A 17451-nucleotide genomic window follows, 5' to 3' on the forward strand; every position below is an offset into this window, starting at 1 on the left:
GTCTCATAAAGTTCTTTTTTTTTGTTTTTTGTTTTTATAAATTTACTTGTTTATTTATTTATTTTTGGCTGTGTTGGGTCTTTGTTGCTGTGTGCCAGCTTTCTCTAGTTGTGGTGAGCAGGGGCTACTCTTTGTTGCGGTGTGCTGGCTTCTCATTGTCGTGGCTTCTCTTGTTGCAGAGCACGGGCTCTAGGCATGCAGGCTTCAGTAGTTGTGGCACGTGGGCTCAGTAGTTGTGGTTTGCAGGCTCTAGAGTTCAGGCTCAGTAGTTGTGGCACACGGGCTTAGTTGCTCCGTGGCATGTGGGATCTTCCTGGGCCAGGGCTCAAACCTGTGTCCCTTGCATTGGCAGGCAGATTCTTAAGCACTGCACCACCAGGGAAGCCCTCATTAAGTTCTGATCCATCTGGGATTCCATGGGACCTTCGTTTCTCACCTGGAGCCCCGAGCCATCCCTCAGTCAGAGGCCTCCCCTGCTAGATTCTCCATGCCATTCAGAGCAAGGAGGCAGGCACAGCCCACTTCAGAGGAGTTTTGCAGACAAGACAGAAAGGACGTGTAGACAGGAGGGCAGACCAGCACTGAACATGCATGTGGAATCAATCAATCAACGAGCGAATTGGTGGTTAATATTGCATGTTTCGCCTGGGAGAGATGGAAGGAGGTGGGGAGGATTTCAATTCCCTTTAATTCTGTCTGATATGGAAGGCTTCAAGGAGGAGGTGACATTTTGAGGAGTTCCTCTATTCTCACCGTATCTCTGGTTGGAAAGAAAGGGCAGGGAGTGTGTCCCAATTTTGGCAGAGCAGGACTGAAGCCCAGAGAGGAAAAGTGACTCTTTCAAGGTCACACAGCACATCCGTAACAGAGCTGGGCTAAAAACAGATCTGACTTCCGGTCAGGTGCTGTCGCCACCAGATTCCTCTACCTCCCCCGCAAATCTGCATGGAGGTGGGGCCCGACCCAGCGGGAAAGTGATAGGCCCAGTAGCCCCAGCAGTAGGCACAGAGGTGAGCAGCACACCCCCAAGGAACAAAAGTACTTTAAAAAGAGCCTCACAGGGCTTCCCTGGTGGCACAGTGGTTGAGAATCCGCCTGCCAATGCAGGGGACATGGCATCGAGCCCTGGTCCGGGAGGATCCCACGTGCCGCAGAGCAACTGGGCCCGTGCGCCACAACTGCTGAGCCTGCGCTCTGGAGCCCGCGAGCCACAACTGCTGAGGACCGTGTGCCTGGAGCCTGTGCTCCGCAACGCGGGGAGGCCACCGCAATGAGAAGCTCACGCACCGCAAGGAGTGGCCCCCACTCCTCGCAGCTGGAGGGGCCCTGCGTGCAGCGATGGAGACCCAACGCAGCCAAGAAATTATTTATTTATTTATTTGTTTATTTATTTTTAAAAAGAGCCTCACAGCCCCTTCGGCCCCCTCCTTACCTTCCCACCAGCTGGCTTCACACTTGCAAGTTGGTTTCTATCACCTGCCTGGCGGACAGAGGCTGTTGCCAGCTGTACCTTGAATCCGGAGACCCGGATGTTAGGAATCTTGGAATTGTGGCTTTCTCTGTCCATGACTGATGCCAGGGGTGTTAAAAAGCCCTGAAGACATATGATCTTGACAAGGCACTGAATCTTAGGAGGTGCCCAGGGTTAGGATCCAGACTATGCTTGAGAGAGGGTTCACCCCAGCACATACATAGACAATGGCAAACTCAAAGCACTTTTCTTGGACCAGGCACTTGTAAGCACCTTACACATATAAACTACGATTACTAGCTCCATTTACCAACAAGGAAACTAAGGCCCAGAGAGGCTAGGTAATTTGCCTAAGGTCACACAGCTGCTAAGTAGTGGAGCTGGGATTCAAACCCAGGCATTCTGGTTCCAAAAACCAGGGTCATAATCACTCAGCTAGGAAAGAAGCAGACATTTACTGAGTATCTTACTATGCACAGGAGGATTTTACATGATCTTAGTACTATTATCCCCATTTAACAGATGAGGAAACTGAGGCTCAGCGGGTCCTTTGGTGAAGCTGCTCAAAGTATAAAAAGGAAGGACATTTCAGATGATCCTTAGGAAATCCGCTCTGGACTAGACTTCAGGACCTGCACACTATCGCCACCTAGTGGCATTATACCTTAAATGCAGGCAGAATACCTAAGGAGATGCTGGGTGTCGAGTTCAACATAGATTTTTTTATTTGTGTTTGCTTTGGTTTTTATTTTCTGTGTCCTGAACAACAAAGAGGTGTGGTTTGCTCATAATAATCTTTTATAATGAAGACGTGGTTGTGAGCAGAGTTCAACATTTGTAATATCAGCTTCAGAATTAATACCTGGAGGAAAGGGAATCTGTATGATGTGTTGATTTTTAGTTTTTCCAAGGGCTTCCATATACATTGTCCCACTGGACTCTTACCGCACCCAGCATTACTTTGACTCCTACTTTTTTTGATGAGGAAATGAGACTTGTCAAGGAAGCTCGATTGTGTTGGCATTGGAACCTACCCCTGGTGCCTCCAGAACCTGGATCTTGTGACAGGAAAGGCCCATTGGGTCCAAGCCCCCACTTCCAGGCCCAGAGAGTCTGGGTGACTAGATCCCGTGAGTCAGTGGCTGTCCTGGGTCTCGCTCCTGGGCCTCCTCAATTGTAGGACTGAGCTCCTCTCCAATCCTGGGCAGTGTTTCAGCTTCTACTTCCTCCAAAGCAAACCTCACCTGAAGGAGAAAATGAGGTCACTCAAAAGCACTGCCATGAGGCTCACTTCTGCAAAGCACTACTCCAGCCCATGGTCTCTGCTTTGCTTCTTTTCAGTCTGAGCCTGGGGTCTTCCTTCCTCCCGTTTCTCCTTCCTCATGCAGCCAAGTGTTAGACCAAGGAGAAGAAAACAACAGCTCTGGTACATTTGCCTACTCAACACCCTCACCCTCTGGCCCCCATCCCTTTTCATGCCAGCCCCTCCCTGTCCCAGAACCAGGAGGCCCAAACCCAGATGAGATGGGAATACATCATGGGGTGTAGGGCTGGGCACTGCCATCTGATCCTGGTTCTGCCACAAACTCACCACATGGCCTGGGGTGGGACACTTTGCCGCTCAGATCTCAGTTTCCTCACCAACACAATGGGGATGCATCATGGCATAGTGTGCTAGAATGAAGACTGCAAACCACCTGAGTCCCCCCATGGCCGGTTTCTTAGACACATTATGGTGCAGCCATGCAGTGGAATATTATGCAGCTGATAAAAAGAATGAGGACTTCCCTGGTGGCACAGTGGTTAAGAATCCGCCTACCAATGCAGGGGACACAAGTTCGAACCCTGGTCCGGGCGGATTCCACATGCCGTGGAGCAACTAAGCCCGTACGCCACAACTACTGAAGCCCGTGTGCCTAGATCCTATGCTCTGCAACAAGAGAAGCCACCGCAATGAGAGGCCCATGCACTGCGGCGGGGAGTGACCCCACTTGGCACAGCTAGAGAAAAGCTCGCGAGTAGCAATGAGGACACAATGCAGCCAAAAATAAATTAATTAATTTTTTAAAAAAAAGACTGGGGCAAAAAAGTGATGCAGAAAAGGCTTCTTACAAAATTCAACATCCAGTTATGATAAAAACTCTCCAGAAAGTGGGCATAGAGGGAACCTACCTCAAAATAATAAAAGCCATATATGACAAACCCACAGCAAACATCGTTCTCAATGGTGAAAAACTGAAAGCATTTCCTCTAAGATCAGGAACAAGACAAGGATGTCCACTCTTGCCACTATTATTCAACAGAGTTTTGGAAGTCCTACCCATGGCAATCAGAGAAGAAAAAGAAATAAAAGGAATACAAATTGGAAAAGAAGAAGTAAAACAGTCACTGTTTGCAGATGACGTGATACTATACATAGAGAATCCTAAAGATGCTACCAGAAAACTACTAGAGCTAATCAATGAATTTGGTAAAGTAGCAGGATACAAAATTAATGCACAGAAATCTCTTGCATTCCTATACACTAATGATGAAAAATCTGAAAGAGAAGTTAAGGAAACACTCCCATTTACCATTGCAACAAAAAGAATAAAATATCTAGGAATAAACCTACCTAAGGAGACAAAAAAACCTGTATGCAGAAAACTATAAGACACTGATGAAAGAAATTAAAGATGATACAAACAGATGGAGAAATATACCATGTTCTTGGATTGGAAGAATCAATATTGTGAAAATGACTATACTACCCAAAGCAATCTACAGAGTCATTGCAATCCCTATCAAATTACCAATGGCATTTTTTACAGAACTGGAACAAAAGAATCTTAAAATTTGTATGGAGGCACAAAAGACCCCGAATAGCCAAAGCAGTTGTGAGGGAAAAAAACGGAGCTGGAGAAATCAAACTCCCTGACTTCAGACTATACTACAAAGCTACAGTAATCAAGACAATATGGTACCAGCACAAAAACAGAAATATAGCTCAACAGAACCAGATAGAAAGCCCAGAAATAAACCCATGCATCTATGGTCAACTAATCTATGACAAAGGAGGCAAGCATATACAATGGATAAAAGACAGTCTCTTCAATAAGTGGTGCTGGGAAAACTGGACAGCTACATGTAAAAGAATGAAATTAGAACACTCCCTAACACCATACACAAAAATAAACTCAAAATGGATTAGAGACCTAAATGTAAGACTGGACACTATAAAACTCTTAGAGGAAAACATAGGAAGAACACTCTGACATAAATCACAGCAAGATGTTTTTTTGTTTTGTTTTGTTGGGTTTTTTTTTTTTTTGCAGTACACGGGCTGCTCACTGTTGTGGCCTCTCCCATTGCAGAGCACAGGCTCCGGACGGGCAGGCTCAGTGGCCATGGTTCACGGGCCCAGCCGCTCCGCGGCATGTGGGATCTTCCCGGACCGGGTCACAAACCCGTGTCCCCTGCATTGGCAGGCGGACTCTCAACCACTGCGCCACCAGGGAAGCCCAGCAAGATCTTCTTTGATCCACCTCCTAGAGTAATGGAAACAAAATCAAAAATAAACAAATGGGGGGTCCAGTGGTTGAGAATCCGCCTTCCAATGCAGGGGACGCGGGTTTGAGCCCTGGTCAGGGAACTTAGGATCCCACATGCCGCAGAGCAACTAAGCCTGCACGACGCAACTAAGACCCGATGCAGCCAAATAAACAAATAAATTTTAAAAAAATAAAAAATAAACAAATGGGACCTAATGAAACTTAAAAGCTTCTGCACAGCAAAGGAAACTATAAACAAGACGAAAAGACAACCCTCAGAATGGGAGAAATTATTTGCAAATGAATCAACGGACAAAGGATTAATCTCCAAAATATATAAACAGCTCATGCAGCTCAATATTAAAAAGACAAACAACCCAATCCAAAAATGGGCAGAAGACCTAAATAGACATTTCTCCAAAGAAGACATACAGATGGCCAAGAAGCACATGAAAAGCTGCTTGACATCACTAATCATTAGAGAAATGCAAATCAAAACTACAATGAGGTATCACCTCACACCAGTTAGAATGAGCATCATCAGAAAATCTACAAACAGCAAATGCCTGAGAGGGTGTGGAGAAAAGGGAACCCTCTTGCACTGTTGGTGGCGATGTAAATTGATACAGCCACTATGGAGAACAGTATGGAGGTTCCTTAAAAAACTAAAAATAGAATTACCATATGATGCAGCAATCCCACTACTGGGCATATACCCAGAGAAAACCATAATTCAAAGAGACACATGCACCCCAATGGTCATTGCAGCACTATTTACAATAGCCAGGACATGGAAGCAACCTAAATGCCCATCGACAGACGAATGGATAAAGAAGATGTGGTACATATATACAATATTACTCAGCCATAAAAGGAATGAAACTGGGTTATTTGTAGAGATGTGGATGGATCTAGAGACTGTCATACAGAGTGAAGTAAGTCATAGAGAGAAAAACAAATATCGTATGTTAACGCATAGATGTGCAACCTGGAAAAATGGTACAGATGAACTGGCTTGCAGGGCAGAAATAGAGACACAGATGTAGAGAACAAACGTATGGACACCAAGGGGGGAAAGTGGCGGGGGTGGGGTGGGGGTGTGTGATGTATTGGGAGATTGAGATTGACATACATACACTAATATGTATAAAATGGATAACTAATAAGAACCTGCTGTATTAAAAAATAAATAAAATAAAATTCAAAAAAGAACTACAAATAGCTAGAAAATATCATGTTAGATAGTGATTAAAAAAAAAAAAGAATGAGGCAGTCCTTAACATTCTGGTATGAAACAGTCACCAAATATCTGCTTCAAGGGGAAAAAGCAAGGTGCAAAGCTGTGAGTATAGTCACTACATGCCTATATATATGTTCAAAGTGATGGTGGAAGAATATATATCCATATTCGCTTGTAAATGCAGAGGGTGTTCCTGGCAGGACACAAGGACCTGGAAAGACTGGACACCTCCCCAGAAGAGAACTGGGTGGCTAGATGCAGGGCAGGGAGACTCCGCTCTGTGGAGCCTCGTATTCCTTTTTGATGTTTGAACCGTTTGAATGTATCACCTATTCAAAAAAATTCAATTGTACATTTAAAGATGAAAATGAATACAAGGGGAGAGTAATGATAAGCACCGTTCACATGGTCTTGCTCTATCCTCGATCCTATTCCAAGTGCGCTACAGCCAATATCTCACTTAGTTCTCACAACAAAGCTATGAGGAACTCGTTGTTATTATCCTCCCATTTTACAGGTGAGGAAACTGGGGCACAGAGAGGTGGAATAGCCTGCCCAGGTCATGCAGGAAGGAAGCAGTGGTGCTTGGTCTGGCCTCACACTGCTGTACTGTCTCACATTCACAGCCAGTCCACGCCCCTCACGGGTATGTGATGAGTGGGCACGAAAGCCCTTTGAAGAGTCGAGTGGCCTGCAAAGTGGGAAATCTTTATTTACCTTGGCTGTGACTGAGTGTATTTTCCCAAGCTGTCCCCAACAACAGCTCCCATCCGCGTGCTCAGCCAGGTGGTGGGGTCTGTTTCTCCACCTGCCTTCATTCTGGGTGCCCAGTGACTACTTGAGATGGCAGCCCAAGTGTTGTCCGAGCTCTACCCCCTTGTCTCTCCTTTTGCCCCCATAGTCTGGTGGCACCATCACACCATCTCCGGTCTTGCTGACCATGTGCCCTGCTGCCCCTAAGCCATAAGTCACCACTTTATCGCATCAGTAAGTCAACCAGTGGAGCGGAGGCTGCTCTGTTGGTTATCTGTCTCCCTGGGAATACTGGAAGCTCCTTGGGACTTGGCCTATCCTCAGTGAGGAGTGGGATGGTTTGGCCCCATCATGTGGGCCCTGGACCCTTCTCCATCCTGCATCATTTCTCTCTCTGTCTAATAAAGTTCCTTGTGATTTTACTCGTAGACTAACTAAGACACAAATACAGATTGGTAGCGTTCTATCCAAGCCATACTTCATTTTTTCCTTGATTCCATCTATCGAGGGCCTACTGTGACCCACGAACTGTTCTGGGTGCTGGGAACACAGTCATGAATAAGACAGTTAAAATTCCCACCTTCGCGGAACTCACAGTCTGGTAGGAAGATAGATGATAAGCATATACACAAATAAATATAAAATAATGTCAGGTGGTGATAGTGCTAGGAAGAATAGCAGGGATTCAAGAGTTCGAGACGGCATATTCTTTGTAAGGGAGGTCAGTGAATGTTCTGAGAAATCATCAGTACATCAAAACTTGACAAAACTCACATCTGCAAAATTTGATCGGGGAAATTACACTTAGTTGAAATACAGCCACAAAGAAAACTCACAATTGCAAGACCTCTAAACAGTGGAACTTAATATGTACTCTCCCCCAGGGAAAAAAAAAAGGCAATACATCATATGGAATTTTTTAAATGATTAGAAAAGAATGGAGCCCAATGACAATAATCTCAGCGTGGTAAAAATCAAAATGGAAAATTTTTTACTGCATGCTATAGAAAATTGCTCGAAAAATGATCTTGTGTTAATACCACTTACTCTGGAAAATATTTTCTCAGTGAAAATTGACAATGGAAATAAATCTGTTTAAAATTTTATATTAAAAAAATAAGGTCAGTTGACAAATTCATAGAGACAGAAAGTAGATCAGTGGTTGCCAGGGGATGAGAAGAGGGGTGAAGAGGGAATAACTGCTAAAGGGTATGGGATTTCTTTTTGGGGTGATGGAAATGTTCTGGAATTCGGCAGTAGTGATGGTTGCACAACATTCTGAATATGCTAAATGCTACTGAATTATATGCTTTAAAATGGTGCATTTTATGTTATGTGAATTATCTCATATAATTTATTATGTTAAGTGAATTATATCAGTTAAAAATGGCAAAAACCAGTCAGATTTTTCCCCTACTCTTTTTTAATTAAAAAATGTTTAAAAATTTTTTATTGAAGTATATTTCTTGTACAGTAATATTACATGTTACAGGTATAAAATATAATGATTCACAATTTTTAAAGGTTATACTCCATTTATAGTTATTATAAAATATTGGCTATATTCCCCATGTTGTACGTATATCCCTGTAGCTTATTTTACACCTAATAGTTTGTACCTCTTAATCCCCTCCCCGAATATTGCCCCTCCCTCCCTACTCTCTTGATAGTGTCCTTTGATGCACAAAAGTTTTTAATTTTTTTTTTTTTTTGGCTGCACCGCGTGGCTTGTGGGATCTCAGTTCCCTGACCAGGAATTGAACCCGGGCTCCAAGCAGTGGAAGTGCCAAGTCTTAACCACTGGGCCACCAGGGAATTCCCAAAAGTTTTTAATTTTGATGAAGTCCAATTTATCTATTTTTTCTTCTGTTGTCTGTGCTTCTGGTGTCATATCCAAGAAATTATTGCCAAATCCAATGTCGTGAAGATTTTCCCCTACGTTTTCTTCTAAGAATTTTCTAGTTTTAGCTCTTATGTTTAGGTCTTTGATGCATTTTGAGTTAATTTTTGTACATGGTGTTAGGTAGGGGTCCACCTTCATTCCTTGGTTTGTGGATATCCAGTTTTCCCAATGCCATTTGTTAAAGAAACTGTCCTTTCCCTATTGCATAGTCTTGGTACCCTTGTCGGAAATCATTTGGCCATATCCACAAGTGTTTATTTCTGGGCTCTCTATTCTGTTCCATTTGTCTCTATGTCTGTCTTTATACCAGTACCGTACCATCTTGATTACTGTTACTGCATAGTATGTTTTGAAATCAGGAAGTGTGAGATCTCCAACTCTGACCTTTTTCAATGTTGTTTTGTCTATTTGGAGTCACTTGAGATTCTATATGAATTTTATGATGAGTTTTTCTATTTCTATAAAAAACACTATTGGGCTCTTAACAGCAATTGCACTGAATCTGTTTATCATGAAGCCCCTTTTCTTACCTCTTTGAGGCCCCCTGGCCTGTCCAGGAGAAGCCTGCACAGCCTTGGGCCCAGGTGGTCCTAAGCCCTCACCCTGGCCCTGCCACATGCTGGCAGTGTGAGAGTGAGCCTGGGCCCAGGCTGATCCCCCAGGGCTCAGCTTTCCCATCTGAAAAATGGAGCCAACAGCTCAGTTCACTTTGCTGTGTTGTCAGAAGGACTAGCAATACTGTGAGGGCAGAGTCGATGCTCCATAAAATTGCTCTGCTATTCGAGCAGGCACTCCACCTCCTGAAGGGAAGGATTTTTCTCCTGGAAACTTGCGATCTGTACTGGGAAGGAGAGTGTGGCACTTGCTGCAGAAAAGAGTCCCTCTCCCTTCTTTCACTCGTCTCTGCCTCTGGGTTCCTGTCCCAGAGAGCTGAATCTGCAGTAGCCCTAAGGGGAGGGAGGCTGGGCAGGACATAGAGGTGTTGAGCCCCATCAGTTCCCCTCACCCCGCTTTGTCCCCTTCACCCTACCTGCAATGCATCAAGTCAAGGAAGGAGCTGCAGACTCCGGGTCCCTGGGCCTGGACCCCAGGGACTGAGGCACATGTGACTGTGGCCTGGGAGCCGTGTCCTCCTCCTGGCTCTGGTGCCGGATTGGGGGGTGGGCTTAGACCAGGCATCTCCCCACTCTGGGCCTCAGTTCCCTTTGGGCAAAAGGAGGCACTCGATTTTTGATAATCATGATATATGCATGGATCAAATGCTTTGTGATTATTAACTAATTTAATCCTTACAGCACTCCTATCTGTGAGTCCCATTATGCAGATGAGAAAACTAAGGCACAGAGAGGACAAGTCGTTTTTCTAGGGTTGTTTTACTTGCCCAACAGTTTGATTTCAGGGTCTGTTTTCTTTTCTTTTTTTAAAAAAATTAATTATTTTTGGCTGCGTTGGGTCTTAGTTGCTGTGCGCAGGCTTTCTCTAGTTGCGGCGAGCAGGGGCTACTCTTTTTTTTTTAATTTTATTTATTTATTTATTTTTGGCTGTGTTGGGTCTTCGTTTCTGTGCGTGGGCTTTCTCTAGTTGCGGGAAGCGAGGGCCACTCTTCATCGCGGTGCGCGGGCCTCTCACTGTCGCGGCCTCTCTTGTTGCGGAGCACAACCTCCAGATGCGCAGGCTCAGTAGTTGTGGCTCACGGGCCTAGTTGCTCCGCGGCATGTGGGATCTTTCCAGACCAGGGCTCGAACCCGTGTCCACTGCATTGGCAGGCAGATTCTCAACCACTGCACCACCAGGGAAGCCCCGGGGCTACTCTTTGTTGCGGTGTGCTGGCTTATTACTGTGGTGGCTTCCCCTATTGCAGAGCATGGGATCTAGGTGCGCGGGCTCAGTAGCTGTGGCTCGCAGCCTCCAGAGCGCAGGCTCAGTAGTTGTGGCTCACGCACTTAGTTGCTCCTCGGCGTATGGGATCTTCCTGGACCAGGGCTTGAACCGGTGTCCCCTGCATTAGCAAGCGGATTCTTAAGCACTGCACCACGAGGGAAGCCCTAGGGCCTGTTTTCTTAAGCACGGCATCTAAGACAAGAAATATTACTGGGCTTAAGAATTACTTGAGGACTTGTTTAAAAAGCAGCTTCCTGAACCTCTTCTGTAGGGATTATGGTTCTAGAGGTCTGGCAAAGCCCAGGAATTTGCCTTTTTTTTTTAAATGTTTGCATTTCCAAATGTAAATGAGTTCCCTTTTTCAAAAAACTTGTGGTAAACACACACACACTCACACACAACGTTAAATTTACCATCTTAACTAGTTTTTAGTGTACAGTTCAGTCATATTAAGTATATTTACATTGTTGTGCAATAGATCTTGAGAACTTTTTCATCTTGCAAAACTGAAACTCTTAAAAAAAAAAAACTGAAACTCTATACCCATTAAACGCTAATTCCCCTTCTCCTCTCCCCCAGCTCTTAGCAACCACCATTCTATTTTCCGTTCCTATAATTTTGACTTCAGGTACTTCATATGAGTGGAATCATACAGTATTTGTCCTTTTGTGACTGGTTTATTTTGTTTAGCGTAATGTCCTCGAGGTTCATCTATGTTGTACCACGTGACAGAATTTCCTTTTTAAGGCATGATACTCCATCACATACATACATACATACATACCACTTTCTCTTTATCCTTTCATCCACTGATGGACATGTGGGTTGCTTCCACCTCTTGGCTATTGTGAATAGCTGCAATGAACATGGGTGTACAAACGTCTCTTTGAGACTCTGCTTTCAATTCTTTCTGGTATATACCCAGAAGTGGGATTGCTGGATTATAGGGTAATTCTATTTTTAATATTTTGAGGGGGCTTCCCTGGTGGCGCAGTGGTTAAGAATCTGCCTGCCAATGCAGGGGACACGTGTTCGATCCCTGGTCCAGGAAGATCCCACATGCCGCAGAGCAACTAAGCCAGTGTGCCACAACTATTGAGCCTGCGTGCCGCAACTACTGAAGCCCGCACACCTAGAGTCGGTGCTCCACAAGGAGAGAAGCCACCGCAATGAGAAGCCCTGGCACTGCAACGAAGAGTAGCCCCCCGCTCGCCGCAACTAGAGAAAGCCCGCGCGCAGCAACGAACACCCAACACAGCCAAAAATAAATAAATAAAATTTATTTAAAAAAAATTTTTTTTGAGGAACCTCCATACTGTTTTCCATAGTGGCTGCCCCATTTTACATCACCACCAATAGTGCACCAGGGTTCCCATTTCTCCACACCCTCACCCACACTCTGTTTTCTGTTGTTGTTTTAAATAGTAACCATCCTAACCGGTGTCAAGTGGTATCTCATGGTGGTTTTGATTTGGAAGCTGACATTTTGTAAAGCTCCCCACGTGATTCCTTGATAGCACCTGGGCTAGCGAGAATCAGAGCTGTAAGGTGTTTCCCAGTTCAAAACAACTCAATGACACCGAGTTTGGGGGGAACAAGCCCCACAAAGGGAGGAGGGAGCACGGAGCTCCCACAGTTCAGGGTGCTCATCCGCGCTCATCTTTGCCCCCTCTGATCCTCCTGACAACAAGAGCCTGCCGGCAAAGATATCTGGGGAGTTCTGGCAGGAGGAACTCCCTGTTTCTGCTTCTTAAGGACGAAAGGCATAGCCTGTGGAATCTGCCCGGAGGCAGAAAGTCAAATCTTCACCTTGAAGGCACAGAAAGACAGCTGGAACGGCTCTCCAATCTGCTAAAATCCACTTCTCTTGCTGAGGACGTGGAACTGCCATATGGCCTCAGCCTTGCCGGCGCTCCGAGCCAGCCGCAGAAAAACGCTGAGGCATCAGAGAGGAAAATGCCCTGCCTTTCGTCCATCACAATGTCAGGGCTCCAGGCGGACTTGTCTCCACACTCAGTCAGTAGGCTCAGCCCCACGCGCGGAGGAGCAGCGAGGTAGGAACAGAATAGTGACTGCTGGAGTGGCCCTTACACGTCGTCAAATCATCTTCCTTCCCTTTCAGCAGCCCCGGCCCTGCAGACCACAAGGAGCTAGTCTGCCTGGCGGCGTGGTCGAGGGAGGGAGCCCAGCCTGGACACTCCAAGGCCGGTGAACCGGGACCGCAGAGCTGCCACGCCGCCCGGGAGCGTTAGCCACGGGGTTGTTCTGCGCCTGCCTCCTGCTTCATCTGGCTCTCCCTGGCCGGCCTCCCGGCTTGATTTACCACCGGCAGGGCCATATGTCCTGCCAGCCCTCGAGGGCCTGTAAGTGACAGGGGTTGAGAGGAAAGGTGAAAGCTAATTCCTTTCCTTTGCACAGCGCTGGCCCCGCGGGAGGAGGGCCCCACCCATCCCCCTGTGCCCCAGAGCCCCAGGTGGAAACTCCATACCGGGTGAAGTTGAACACTGGAATTTCCTCCTGGGGCTGGCGGCCACCCATCCCTCCCTCCCCGCCCCACCCCTTAGTGGCTGGTGCAGGCCTCCGTTGGTCCCAATCTCCTAAGGGCATCAGCTTGGGCTCCGGTTCAGACCAGCCGGCACCTGCTGCTCCTCCCATGAGGGGTGGGGTCTGTCTCCTTCCCTGGAATCTGGGCGGGTCTTGTGACTTGCTTTGATCAACCGAATGGAATGAGAGTGACCTTTCTCCGACACCTAGCGGCTTCTGCTTCTGCACTCTCTCCCTGGGAAGCCACCACCATGCTTTAAAGAAGCTTACATGACTGAACGCCCAGCCTCCACGTGGGGAAGGAAGGCCACGTGGAGGAAATGCCAGGTGAGGCCTGCTGGACCTTCCAGCCTAGCCCCAGACACCAGCCGAGGGAGTGACCCTAGCTGTGACCAAAAACCACAAACAAGGTTCACAACACAATGGGTGACAAGCTGTCTCCATGAAGCTTAAAATACAGGGGTGAGGACAAAGCAGGGACAGCTACAAGACTTGCATCTGTGGGGGAAGAAGCAGAAGGAAGCAAGGGGGTATGGTGCAGCATCTGGTGACCTGGAAACAGGAGAACCCCAAAATAAGCAACAGATATTCCTGGTAAAGCACCGTGGCCAGTTTGAGAAGAACAGCTGACACCGGAGTGTGGCTCAGAGCAAGGGGCTTGAAGGGGCTGAGCGGTTGAGGTGCTATAAATTTCTGAAACAGCCCCAAGCCTCCCTGCCCTGTGAGGACAGAACCCCACACTGGAGAGAAACTGCTGCTTGTGGAATAAGATTGAGCTACAGAATAGGGACAACAGAAATGAAAGAAAGAGAAGAGCCAGAAAAAAGTGGATGTGCCAGTGATGAATATATTGCCTCTCAGCTCCAACACCCCTTTTCTTCCTCATAGCGGAGGAGCTCACAAGGAACTGTATACATTTCCTAGTTCTGTCCGCCAGAAAGCTAGACACAGTGATCGACCCAACAGCAATGAGCATCACTAGAGCCCAAAATGTAGTCTTGAAATACCATTTCCTATGAAAAGGAGTCAGGAGAAAAAAAAAAAGAGAGAGAGAGAGAGAAAAGAAAGGAAAGAAAGAAAAAAAGAAATTACAAAATAAAAAAAGAAGACAGGGCTTCTTAGAGAAATGCCTTTTTCAAGTCTGGAGCGGGAAGGTACAAAATACAAGATTAGGCTGGACCACCTTGATGTAGCAGCTAGCAGGAAACTCTCGAAGGCTAATAGGATGTCAAAAGGACTCAGAAGCCAGTTTGAAGAGACTCCCACTGGCCCATGTGAGCTTTAATATGGATAAGAATTGCAATGGATTCAAATCAATCAAATATGTTTAAATCTGTGGTTCATAATGCTATTAAAAATTATTTGGTCATCTTGATAAGGAGACAATTTATTATCTTGGAAACAGGTAAATAAAAGAAAAGAAATGAATCAGGACTTCCCTGGTGGCTCAGCGGTTAAGAATCTGCCTGCCAATGCAGGGGACACGGGTTCGAGCCCTGGTCCGGGAAGATTCTGCCTGCCGCGGAGCAACTAAGGCTGTGCACCACAACTACTGAGCCTGTGCTCTAGAGCCCGCAAGCCATAACTACTGAGCCTGCATGTCACAACTACTGAAGCCCATGTGCCAAGAGCCCGTGCTCCGCAACAAGAGAAGCCACCGCAATGAGAAGCCCATGCACCACAACAAAGAGTAGCCCCCACTCACCACAACTAGAGACAAGCTTGCATGCAGCAACAAAGACCCAATACAGCCAAAAATAAATAAATGAATAAATTAATTTTAAAAACAAAAGAAATGAATCAAGCATTTATCCTGCCTTCCCAATATGACTTATGCCACTGGGTAACCAAATAACAGATAAGGGGAAGCATCTCTTTATAAAAGTATTGCAACCAGTAAATGAAATAATAGAATTAGGACATCATCATTTTGTTACCCTCTGTGAATTAACTGGTGTAGACATTGAACATCAATGGCTGCTAACATCACAAAAAGAGAGACAGCCAGACACCATGTGCCTCCCAAGGGAAGACCACGTCACCACCTGAAATGTTGCCAAAAGGATCCAACCTGAGTCTGATCAGTCCTCGGGGTCCAGCTGCCCGTTTGCCAGAAATGCAGGTGACAGAGGAACATGCTGAACTGCACTGTGTGTGCAATCAGCAAAATCTAGACCAAGGGAAACTCTACAGGTCAAACAACCCAGATACGCCAACAAATTAATTGTAAAGGAAAAAAAGGGCGGGGGGCGGGGCATGGAGAGTATGGCCAACATACCCTAACTGACCCCCCCAATGAGTTGTGCCCTTGTATAATCTCTTCCTCTTGAGTGTGGGTACGACCTGCAACTTGCCCTTAACCAATAGACTATGGCAAAGGTGAGAGGATGGCACCCCCATAAGCATGTTTTGTTATATGACTCCATCTTAGCAGACTGGAAGGGGAGACTCCCCTGTTTGTTTGTTTTTTTTCTTTTTTTTTTGACGATACCACGCAGCATGCGGAACTTCCCTGACTAGGGATCAAACCCATGCGTCCCCTGCAGTGGAAGCACGGAGTCTCAACCACTGGACCACCAGCGAAGTCCTCCCCTATTAATCTTAAATAAGAAAACATCCAGGCTATGAACAGCCTACAGAGAGGGCCACATGACAAGAAATTTGGGGCAGCTTCTAGAACTTAAGGGCCGTCTCCAGCAATCACTGGGAAGCATCTGGAGCCCACGGTCTTGCAGTTGCAAGGAAATGAGTGCTGCCCACAGCCAGAATGAGCTTAGAAGTGGATTCTTCCCTAGTTGAGTCTCCAGATGAGAAGGCAGCCTGACCAACACCTTAACTGCAGCCTGTGAGCCCCTGAGAGGAGGATCCAGCTCAGTGGTGCCCAGGCTTTTGACCCATGGAAGCTGAGAGATAATATATGTGTGGGGTTTTTTGTTTCTTTCTCTTTTTTTTTGGCTGTGCCTCACAGCTTGCGGGATCTTAGTTCCCTGACCAGGGATTGAACCCGGGCCCTCAGCAGTGAAAGCAAGGAGTCTTAACCACTGGACCGTCAGGGAATTCCCTATGTGTGTGTTGTTTTAACCCACTAAATTTGTGATAATTTGTTACACAGCATAGAAAAACGAATACAGAGGGAGAACCTATAGATTAAAAGAGACTTAAAAGACATCAACTTTTTTCTTCTATCTCACTCTTTTTATTTGTGCCCTTTTTTGTGTGTGGATAAACCTTGAGGACATTATGCTAAGTGAAAATAAACCAACCACAGGAGACAAACACGTATGATTCCATTTATATGAGGTACTTAGAGTAGTCAAAAACACAGAAAGTAGACGGTAGTTTTCAGTGGCTGGTTGGAGGGGCAAATGGGAAGTTATTGTTTAATGGGTATAGAGTTTCAGTTTTGTAAGATGAAAAGAGTTCTGGATGGTGGTAATGGTTGCACAACAATATGAATATACTTAATACCATCGAACTATACACTTAAAAATGGTTGAGCTAGTAAATTTTGTGTTGTGTGTATTTTACCACAATTTTTTAAATTAAGGGGAAAATAGATGCAAAAAAACAACATCAAGTGTTTTTCTTATCTCATTCTTTTTCATGTGCACCTTTTTTTCTCTTTTTTCGTTTTTAAGTAGACCTTGTTTTGTGGAGCAGTTTTAGGTGGATAGCAAAATTGAGCAGAAAGTACAGAGAGTTCTCATGTACCCCCTGCCCCTCTCCTCTCAGCTTCCCCCACTATCAAATCCAGTACCATAGTGGTATATTTGTTACAATCAATATTTGTACAATTTAAAATTTTTTTTATTTTGAACTAATTTTAGACTTAGAGAAAAGTTACAAGAATAAAGAGTTTTCTGATATCTTCACCTTGCTTCCCTTAATATTAATATCTATATAATCGAGAATAGGAAGTTAACATTGGTATAATATTATTTATTAAACTACAGACCTTACTTTTATATGAATTTCCCACTAATGTCCCGTTTTGCTTCCAGGATCTGATCCATGATCCCACATTGCATTTAATTGTTATTTCTGCTTGGTCTACTTCAATCTGTAAGCTTTCCTCATCTTTTTTTTTTTTTTTTTTTTTTTTGCCACACTGAACGGCTTGTGGGATCTC

Source organism: Delphinus delphis, chromosome 10 (assembly GCF_949987515.2).
Source record: "Delphinus delphis chromosome 10, mDelDel1.2, whole genome shotgun sequence".
NCBI lineage: Eukaryota > Metazoa > Chordata > Mammalia > Artiodactyla > Delphinidae > Delphinus > Delphinus delphis.